A 9580-nucleotide genomic window follows, 5' to 3' on the forward strand; every position below is an offset into this window, starting at 1 on the left:
TGGCTACTGTTGGGCTCCTGTTCTGTTTTGGATACAAGTAATTTTGGAATTTTTCTTTTTTTTTTAATTGGCCTGAACTAAACTCTATTTTAAGTTATTTGGCCAAAATTAAAATATTGACTACAATGAGAATTATTAACACAGTAGTTGCACATTTTACATTTGGTATGGCATTACAAAATATAATACAAAACAAATATGATGTAAAGTTAAATACTGAAACTTGACTGTTTTATCCTTAAACACTAACAGTTTAAACAATCCAAGGAAAAGATCTAATTTATTAAGATATATAAAATTAAATAAAGTACAAGTAGTATTTCTTCAAGAGACTCACTTCAAAACAAATGATACCTTTAGCTGGAATCCTAATGAATATATGATCTTATCTCACTCTTCATATAAGAAAAAGACTAGAGGAACTTTAATTTTATGGAAACATGTCACTATGCCTCAAATCATTTACAAATATGAAGATAAAGAAGGGCTCCTAGCCATAGTAATAGTAAAATATAACAATAGACTCTGGACATTAGTAAATATATATTGGTTTTGAGGTGTTGGGGTTGGGACAATGAGAAAACACATGGATCTAATAACTAGAGTATATAAAGGAAATTTGATTTTGGGAGGTGACTTTAACTGTATATTGGATAAATCAGAGACCACAAGCAAAATAAATTTACGTGTAAGTTCTATAGGGAAGCTACTTAAGAAGTGGGAAGAAAGTTTAAATCTAATTGATACATTTAGTTATAAGGGGAACAATTCATTATCATTTTCACACCAAGACCACAGATTTGGGACACATACAAGAATTGATAAAATCTTCATATCTCAAGAGCTAAATTCAAAAATAATAAAATGTTCCATAATCCCTTGTCCATTTTCAGACCATAATTCATTAATTCTCAAAATACATACAGATTATAAGAAATTAATTTTTATGTCAAGAATTCCAGCTTACATTACAAAATTAAAACACTTTAAACCTTGGTTAGATTCAGAAGTACAATTCTTTTTAGATATAAACTACACTACTGAAATAAATGTAATTAATCTTTGGGATACCTTGAAAGCCCATCTAAATGGAAAATTTCTTTCATGGTATAAAAACAAGCTAAAAGAGTGGGAATCAGAATTATGTAACATCCAAAAACAAATTACAGATCTCACTATTAATTCATCTACTTACACATAAAATGATCATAAAAAAGTATTGGAAGACTTAAACAAAATATATAATGAAATCCTAACTCACAAAACTAATATAATTGTAGAAAGGTTAAAACTTAGATCCTATGCAGTATCACCCAAACATGTGCATAATTTAGCAATAAGAGTAAAAAAAAAAACATTTGTTTGAAAATATTACAAGTATTATACATGAAGGAAGGAAAAAAAAGGTTTCAGATATAAATGATATACTAGATGCATTTAAACAATATTTCTCTGGCCATTATAATTATACTTCACATATAACTAATACATCAAACTTAGACCTGAAATTAGTAAAGGTAAAGATGATACCAGAAAAGTTAAAGTTAGACATTCAAAAACAAATATCTCTAAAAGAAATTACTTAAAAAATCAAGGAAAGTAAAAGTAATAAAACACCTGGAATTGATGGAATAATTAATGAATTGTATAAGATATTTCCATCTTCAGTAATATTATTATTTCACAAAACTTTGAATGAAATTCTAGCACAAAACACAACTCCAATTTCATGGAGATACTCCTTAATTACACCCATTATAAAAGAAAACAAAGACCCTTTACAGTGTAAATCTTATAGGCCAATATCTTTACTTAACAATTATTATAAAATCTTCATGTCAATATTAGTTAGTAGAATTAAAAAAAAATATTGACATACATAATAAATGAGGATCAAACAGGGTTCAGTTATAAAAGACACACACATGACAATATACAAAGAATTTGAACACTCATAGAGTTTCTAAACAGAAACAACCAAGAAGCTCTAATAGTAGCTTTGGACATAGAAAAAGCCTTTGACTCGTTGAGCTGGGATTTTCTTTTTAAGCCTTTAGAATTGTTTGAACTTCCTACTAATTTTATTATGCTAATAAATAATATTTATAAAAAACAATTTGGCTTATGTAAAACTTGGGCCATTTACCTCAAAGGCTATTGAAATAACCAAAGGTAGACAGCAGGGATGTCCAATGTCTCCCATCCTGTTTGCCTTAGGAATTGAATTATTTGCCTCATTAGTACAGCACAACTCTAATATATTAGGCATAGATGTATATGGTCAACTCAATTAAAAAATTATGTTATTTGCTGATGATGTTTTACTCACGTTATTTGTCTCTGAAAAATCAGTACAAAAACTAGATGAAATAGTGGAAAGGTTTTATCATATTTCCGGCCTTAGATTTAACAAGGGAAAATCTAATTATATACATTTGAATAAAAAGAGAGCATTTACCTTTACTACAAATTGTGTAATAGGAAAACAAGTTCCCATAATAAAATATTTAGAAATAACATTATGTGATCATTTGGAATCTACATTAGCCACAAATTATAGCAACATAATTAATAAAATAAAAATGTTAACAGTAAGCTGGAATAAAATGTTCTTGCGGTTTGAAGACAGATTACAAATAATAAAAATTACAATACTTCTAAAAATCAATTACATTGCACAAGCTATTCCTATAGTACCTAACAAGAAAATCTTGAAAGAAAGAAATAAAATTCTATTAAACTTTCTTTGGTATCCAAAAAAAAAAATAGAATAGCCTATACACATCATATTAGATCTTGGGGAAAGGGTGGAATTAAACTTTCAGATCTAGAATCATACATAAAAGCTTCCATATTAAGAACTATCATTAATTGGATAGATCCTAATTATTCTTCAGTATGGAAAACATTGCACACTATTATTTTTCTAAATGAAAATAAAATAATTAAAAATTGTACATTAAGTGAACAAAATAATAGGATGTGGCACATATTAACTGTTAATATTCAATATAATATAACAAAACCAACAAACTTAAATTATATACATATTTACAATTTATTCAGAATATTTATATATACTAACACAGATATTAAGATTTGGCTAGACTTGATAATACCCTTTAGCTCTACAAGAATTTCTTCAATAACATTCATAATGTTATTTTAACTAGATGGGAGGGGAAAAACTTCTCTTGTTGGCAACATTGTATAGAAAATCAAGTAGTATTAGACATTCAACAAATTCAGAATATATATGACATTCAATCAGCAGATTGGTTGATACTACAAAGCATATTATCATATGTTAATGACCTTAATAGTAAAATTACTAATTCTCCTTATAAAACTAGTCCAAATTTGATAAGTCTAATATCTGAAGTTATTTACAACAATTATAATTGGATGAATCTAATTTCAAAATTATACAAAATATCGATAACATATAAAACTAACCCTAATGAAAGATACTGGAATTTCATAGCAAAAGGATATCACACTAATTTATCAATTGAGAGTAAAACAAATAGTTTATGTTCTGTTAACTTAACATTTAATTTACAAGTATGGAAAATATTTACATGGAAATACATTCACAGGGCATTTATTACACCTGATAAACTTGCCAAATTCAATTCACTTGATAAATCCATTTGTTGGAGATGTTCTTTAAACTGTAAAGCTGATTGGTCTCATATATTTTTTGATTGTATTAATATAAAAAAAATTTTGGGAAGAAATTACTATTTTTCTCGAAGCTACATTCACAGATACCTTTATTTTAACAAAATCTTCAGTCCTCTTAAATGTTAATGACAATATTGGAATGAATAAAAAAGATCTATACCTGCTTTGGTCCATACTAGCTGTGGCAAGGAAATGTATAACTAGAAAGTGGAAGCCTTCACAAGAACCTACTCTGGTGAATTCTTGAGATTGATGGAAGAAACAGTGACATTAGAAATCAAGGTGAAGGAATCGAGAATTTCACCTAAAACAGGGACAAACTATCCTTGGGAAAAAATTGAACTCTTATTGAGACATTAAAAATAAACCCTAAATAATTAACAGGTAACTTTATACTTTATGAATTGAATATTATAAATTTTTGTTACTAATTTCATATATTTTATTAATTTTTTCCCCTCCTTTGTTCAGGTCAATTGTACATAGTGTATATAAAGGTTTATAATACTTGTTTATTGATGATTGTATTGTTAAACATTATTTAATTTGGAAACTAAAACATTATTTGAAAAAAAAGCCATGGTCTAAAAAAAAAAGGATAAACAAGACAGACAAGGATGGTGATGTGATGGACACAAAACGTTGAGGAGACATCACGATTGTGATAGGCAGGGGGCATCAGATGTGCACCCATATCAAGCCTGAGGACAATCTAGTCCTTACCCTCAGAACTGTCATCACTGTCTCCTGTCTCAGTTTCCTTTGTCAGTGCTCATGTGGCATCATCTTGGCAATGTGACAAAGCATCTTTTTGACATGGTTTATTCAGGCACTGACACCCCTTTCCCTAATACCCTGCATCAGCCCTGTCAACTCTCTGTGGGTGAGAAAACCACCACCTCCACTAATATTACTCCTGGATGGTACCAGTGTACCAGCTGCTAGGGCATAGCTACCTGATGTGGATGGGCCAGGTAGGGCAAGGGTTGTGGTGGCAGTGCTGACATCTTGGGACCCTGAAATGCTATGTGTTGGTTCTGCAACCTGTAGAAGGATGGCAGGACAATCTGCAGTTGTCAGTCTACCTCTCCATGCAGCATGTGAAGTTTTGTAAGTGGAAATGTATGACAACAGAGCATTTTTAAGCCATATAAATTACCTCAACCCACAAAAAATGAAAGAAAAAGAACAAAATTGAGAGAGAAGGGGTGGGGATGAGACAAAAAAGAGAGAATTAGATTCATGGCATGTCACATGACTACATAATTTCAGAAAACAAACAGTTTTGATTCTCCAGTCTCTGCACCTTTGCCACATCCAGGTACAATGGAAGGCCTTACTGTGTTGTACAATTAATCACCTACACTGCACTGCACTGCTGTGATATCATAAATACAGCCATTTATTACAGTGCCGCTGTAATACAGCCATTTATTACAGTGCTGCTGTAATACAACTATTTATTACAGTGCTGTGGTAATACATCCATTTATTACAGTGCTGCCGTAATACAGCCATTTATTACAGTGCTGCTGTAATACAGCTATTTATTACAGTACTGCTGTAATACAGCTATTTATTACAGTGCTGCTGTAATACAGCTATTTATTACAGTGCTGCTGTAATACAGCTATTTATTACAGTACTGCTGTAATACAGCTGTTTATCACAGTGCTGCCGTAATACAGCTATTTATTACAGTGCTGCTGTAATACAGCTATTTATTACAGTGCTCTTGTAATACAGCTATTTATTACAGTACTGCTGTAATACAACTATTTATTACAGTACTGCCGTATTACAGCCGTTTATTACAGTACAGTGCTGCTGTAATACAGCTATTTATTACAGTACTGCTGTAATACAGCCATTTATTACAGTACTGCTGTAATACAGCTATTTATTACAGTGCTGCTGTAATACAGCTATTTATTACAGTGCTGCTGTAATACAGCTATTTATTACAGTACTGCTGTAATACAGCTATTTATTACAGTACTGCTGTAATACAGCTATTTATTACAGTACTGCCATACTACAGGCATTTATTACAGTTCTGCTGTAATACACCTATTTATTACAGTGCTGCTGTAATACAGCCATTTATTACAGTACTGTTGTAATACAGCTATTTATTACAGTACTGCTGTAATACAGCTATTTATTACAGTGCTGCTGTAATACAGCTATTTATTACAGTACTGCTGTAATACAGCTATTTATTACAGTACTGCTGTAATACAGCTATTTATTACAGTGCTGCTGTAATACAGCTATTTATTACAGTACTGCTGTAATACAGCTATTTATTACAGTACTGCTGTAATACAGCTATTTATTACAGTACTGCTGTAATACAGCTATTTATTACAGTGCTGCTGTAATACAGCCATTTATTACAGTGCTGATGTAATACAGCTATTTATTACAGTACTGCTGTAATACAGCTATTTATTACATTACTGTTGTAATACAGCTATTTATTACAGTACTGCTGTAATACAGCTATTTATTACAGTACTGCTGTAATACAGCTATTTATTACAGTACTGCTGTAATACAGCTATTTATTACAGTACTGCTGTAATACAGCTATTTATTACAGTGCTGCTGTAATACAGCTATTTATTACAGTGCTGTAATACAGCTATTTATTACAGTGCTGCTGTAATACAGCTATTTATTACAGTACTGTTGTAATACAGCTATTTATTACAGTACTGCTGTAATACAGCTATTTATTACAGTACTGCTGTAATACAGCTATTTATTACAGTGCTGCTGTAATACAGCTATTTATTACAGTGCTGCTGTAATACAGCTATTTATTACAGTGCTGCTGTAATACAGCTATTTATTACAGTACTGCTGTAATACAGCTATTTATTACAGTACTGTTGTAATACAGCTATTTATTACAGTGCTGCTGTAATACAGCTATTTATTACAGTACTGCTGTAATACAGCTATTTATTACAGTACTGCTGTAATACAGCTATTTATTACAGTACTGCTGTAATACAGCTATTTATTACAGTGATGTTGTAATACAGCTATTTATTACAGTGCTGCTGTAATACAGCTATTTATTACAGTACTGCTGTAATACAGCTATTTATTACAGTGCTGCTGTAATACAGCTATTTATTACAGTGCTGCTGTAATACAGCTATTTATTACAGTACTGCTGTAATACAGCCATTTATTACAGTACTGCTGTAATACAGCTATTTATTACAGTACTGCTGTAATACAGCTATTTATTACAGTGCTGCTGTAATACAGCTATTTATTACAGTACTGCTGTAATACAGCTATTTATTACAGTACTGCTGTAATACAGCTATTTATTACAGTACTGCTGTAATACAGCTATTTATTACAGTACTGCTGTAATACAGCTATTTATTACAGTACTGCTGTAATACAGCTATTTATTACAGTGCTGCTGTAATACAGCTATTTATTACAGTGCTGCTGTAATACAGCTATTTATTACAGTACTGCTGTAATACAGCTATTTATTACAGTGCTGCTGTAATACAGCTATTTATTACAGTGCTGCTGTAATACAGCTATTTATTACAGTACTGTTGTAATACAGCTATTTATTACATTACTGTTGTAATACAGCTATTTATTACAGTACTGCTGTAATACAGCTATTTATTACAGTACTGCTGTAATACAGCTATTTATTACAGTGCTGCTGTAATACAGCTATTTATTACAGTACTGCTGTAATACAGCTATTTATTACAGTGCTGCTGTAATACAGCTATTTATTACAGTGCTGCTGTAATACAGCTATTTATTACAGTGCTGCTGTAATACAGCTATTTATTACAGTACTGCTGTAATACAGCTATTTATTACAGTGCTGCTGTAATACAGCTATTTATTACAGTGCTGCTGTAATACAGCTATTTATTACAGTACTGCTGTAATACAGCTATTTATTACATTACTGTTGTAATACAGCTATTTATTACAGTACTGCTGTAATACAGCTATTTATTACAGTACTGCTGTAATACAGCTATTTATTACAGTGCTGCTGTAATACAGCCATTTATTACAGTGCTGATGTAATACAGCTATTTATTACAGTACTGCTGTAATACAGCTATTTATTACATTACTGTTGTAATACAGCTATTTATTACAGTACTGCTGTAATACAGCTATTTATTACAGTGCTGCTGTAATACAGCTATTTATTACAGTACTGCTGTAATACAGCTATTTATTACAGTGCTGCTGTAATACAGCTATTTATTACAGTACTGCTGTAATACAGCTATTTATTACAGTACTGCTGTAATACAGCTATTTATTACAGTGCTGCTGTAATACAGCTATTTATTACAGTGCTGCTGTAATACAGCTATTTATTACAGTGCTGCTGTAATACAGCTATTTATTACAGTGCTGCTGTAATACAGCTATTTATTACAGTACTGCTGTAATACAGCTATTTATTACAGTACTGCTGTAATACAGCTATTTATTACAGTACTGCTGTAATACAGCTATTTATTACAGTGCTGCTGTAATACAGCTATTTATTACAGTGCTGCTGTAATACAGCTATTTATTACAGTACTGCTGTAATACAGCTATTTATTACAGTACTGCTGTAATACAGCTATTTATTACAGTACTGTTGTAATACAGCTATTTATTACAGTGCTGCTGTAATACAGCTATTTATTACAGTACTGCTGTAATACAGCTATTTATTACAGTACTGCTGTAATACAGCTATTTATTACAGTACTGCTGTAATACAGCTATTTATTACAGTACTGCTGTAATACAGCTATTTATTACAGTACTGTTGTAATACAGCTATTTATTACAGTACTGCTGTAATACAGCTATTTATTACAGTGCTGCTGTAATACAGCTATTTATTACAGTACTGCTGTAATACAGCTATTTATTACAGTGCTGCTGTAATACAGCTATTTATTACAGTGCTGCTGTAATACAGCTATTTATTACAGTACTGCTGTAATACAGCTATTTATTACAGTGCTGCTGTAATACAGCTATTTATTACATTACTGTTGTAATACAGCTATTTATTACAGTACTGCTGTAATACAGCTATTTATTACAGTACTGCTGTAATACAGCTATTTATTACAGTGCTGCTGTAATACAGCTATTTATTACAGTACTGCTGTAATACAGCTATTTATTACAGTGCTGCTGTAATACAGCTATTTATTACAGTACTGCTGTAATACAGCTATTTATTACAGTGCTGCTGTAATACAGCTATTTATTACAGTGCTGCTGTAATACAGCTATTTATTACAGTACTGCTGTAATACAGCTATTTATTACAGTGCTGCTGTAATACAGCTATTTATTACAGTACTGCTGTAATACAGCTATTTATTACAGTGCTGCTGTAATACAGCTATTTATTACAGTGCTGCTGTAATACAGCTATTTATTACAGTACTGCTGTAATACAGCTATTTATTACAGTACTGCTGTAATACAGCTATTTATTACAGTACTGCTGTAATACAGCTATTTATTACAGTGCTGCTGTAATACAGCTATTTATTACAGTACTGCTGTAATACAGCTATTTATTACAGTACTGCTGTAATACAGCTATTTATTACAGTACTGCTGTAATACAGCTATTTATTACAGTGCTCTTGTAATACAGCTATTTATTACAGTACTGCTGTAATACAGCTATTTATTACAGTGCTGCTGTAATACAGCTATTTATTACAGTACTGCTGTAATACAGCTATTTATTACAGTACTGCTGTAATACAGCTATTTATTACAGTGCTGCTGTAATACAGCTATTTATTACAGTACTGCTGTAATACAGCTATTTATTACAGTACTGCTGTAATAC

This window comes from Protopterus annectens, chromosome 16.part0, assembly GCF_019279795.1.
Source record: "Protopterus annectens isolate FY-2018-M chromosome 16.part0, PAN1.0, whole genome shotgun sequence".
Taxonomy (NCBI): Eukaryota; Metazoa; Chordata; order Ceratodontiformes; family Protopteridae; genus Protopterus; species Protopterus annectens.